Below are 2,626 nucleotides of genomic sequence, written 5' to 3'. Positions count from 1 at the left end.
GGTAAAAAGGAGAAAAATGAGAAGGGTATGTAATATTCGAGAAGGGGTTATGGAGTGGCAGGACATAGAGTTAGAGCTATTGGTTAAACAAGGAGAAGAGAGTTGGACAAAGATTATAGATTCGAGGTACAATAGATGGTATATGATGGTCAAAGGGTTGATGGAACCAGAATATCTGCAAAAAATAAAAAAGGAAGAAAAATGCAGTAGGGTTGTACGGTTCAGAGTGGGAGAAGGAGTGAGAGCATGCAGATATTGGATGAATGAAGAGGAGAATTTATGCAGAGTATGTGGATACGAAATGGAGTCATGGGCACATGTATTAGAGAGATGTACAGGAGAGGAAGAGGGACAGTTGAGTGTGGATGAGTGTGTAAGATGTATCTTGGACGGTATTGGACAGGGAGTGATGTGGATGAAGAAATTGGATGAAGTAAGGGAAAGCAAGGGAGTAGGGCAGAGCCAAACGGGTGATCCTGAAAAGGGACAGTAAAAAACAAAAATTGTTTTCAATATCGTAGAAAATGCATTTTTTTATGGTAAGAGGAAACGGAAGCCCTGGAAGCTCGCTCATTTTAGGAATTAATATCACTACTGTTACTATTGTTTATCCTGCGTAATGCGAAAGAGTAGAATATAAGTAATAGTTAAGTTAGACTAAGGTCAGGACCGCCTGAACCATATCCAACTAAAATACATACTATTGCGCAATACACTTGACTGAATAATCGCGCATTGCTCTCTGCTTACTGCTCCACAGAGAAACTGCAGGGGTCAGTAGGTCTAAGAATGCCGGAAACGGGGTGACTGAAAGCGAAAGTCGGGTGTATCCAGGTCGAACTTACTGCGTACCAGCAGGCTTATACAGTATAGGAACAGATAAGCAACACGAGTATCATTATAATCAACACAACCTACGAAAGAAAGAGAGAGAATAATGACCACCACCCTACCCTACATCCAAGGTGTTACAGAACAAATAGGAAGAATTCTCAACAGACACAACATCCAAACCATATTTAAACCACCTGCGAAAATAGGACAACTACTAAATAACCCTAAAGATAAAAAGGCACCCCTCAATGATCCAGGAGTATATCAAATCCCTTTTTCTTGTGACAAAGTCTATATTGAAGAAACCGGGAGAGCGGTGAGCCAATGTATGAAGGAACATGAATGTAAAGTCAGCCTAAAACATTTCACGCAATCAGTACTAGCTGAACATCATATCGAAACAGGACATAACATTTTATTTGATGGAACAACAGTCATTGCAAAAACACACAACAAATTTCCAAGAAAACATAGAGAAGCAATCGAAATCTTAAAAAACCCTAATAACATCAATAGGGACAATGGATATAATACCAATCCGGTTTGGCTTTCCGTTCTCCCGGATTTGAAAAAAAAGACTTGATTGGCCAATCATGATCGACCAGTCCTCACGGTGGCGCGCTCTGGCCAATCGCAGGCATCATAGAAAGTATACCTAAGAACGTCATGACCTGATACCTTAGTTTCAGGTCAGCCCTGAAGATGTGAACTGCAATGTTCACAAAACGTCGGCAAATAATTCGTAGTTTTTTACGCGAGTGAAACCCGAAATATCTCTTTTTATCGACTATAGAAGAGTTAAAATACGCATGAATGGCATCAGTGGCAATATAATTGTTACAATATTGGATGGAGATAGTATGAATAGTCTGTTTGGTTCGAAATTTATTGCAAGACTCATTCATTCTGCACAGATAAATGAATAAAAGGCATTAAAGATGGTAGGTTAGCCCATTATTCAAATTTTAAAAATCAGTCTGAAAAGTAAAGGCAACTTTCGAGTTAGGGTTTCGTAAGCTGTAGGAATCCTATTATTTTTTTATTTTCTCACTGATGATAGCTAAGAAGCAATACATCAAATGCTTTAATTTCAGCTGTCTCTTGGTGGTCTTAAAATAAAATTTGTGCTTTTTCCTTATTTATCAACAGCAGTTTGTTAAAAGAATAACGGGTAAAGATGAATATTTCTACCAATATTGTAGGAGCTATACTTTATGTCTTCAGTGTAACCCACGAAATACTAAAAGAAACATTTTTATCAATTGTAAATATGTGAAAGATTTGCATTCCCTAAAATGTTTGCTTGCAATGAAAGAAATAGTTAAAATGCTCAGACTTTAAAATATTTTAATCCTTGACGGTGAGCTCCAAAGATTTGTAAAGTTTTTTTTTTATAAATCAATTTCATTTCGGCATGCGAACTAAATAAACAAATAAAATTTTTAATCACGAAAAACCTCTAATGTCGAAAAAACTTTGGATAAAAATATGGTCTAGATTTGTCACATTTCTTTTTAAGAAAGCCTGGCATCTGCATTTTTGCTACAATCAAATTAGATAATTTTAAAAAATCTTTCCTGCTTGTTAATAAAAAGCGAATAATTTTTTTCATTCCGCGACCAAACATTTTTTATGATTACGATTCTGATTACTTAAAAATCAAATAATATTTATTCGTTACCTTTGTTCATATTTAAGGTGGTTTTAGCGTGACTCAGTGAGTCATATGAGAGTGTAAAAAAGTATTTTTGATTTACATGGAATCTTTTGTGTTTGAAAATCCGAAAATTAA

Source organism: Belonocnema kinseyi, chromosome 10, assembly GCF_010883055.1.
Source record: "Belonocnema kinseyi isolate 2016_QV_RU_SX_M_011 chromosome 10, B_treatae_v1, whole genome shotgun sequence".
Taxonomy (NCBI): domain Eukaryota; kingdom Metazoa; phylum Arthropoda; class Insecta; order Hymenoptera; family Cynipidae; genus Belonocnema; species Belonocnema kinseyi.
This window is presented reverse-complemented; position numbering follows the sequence as displayed.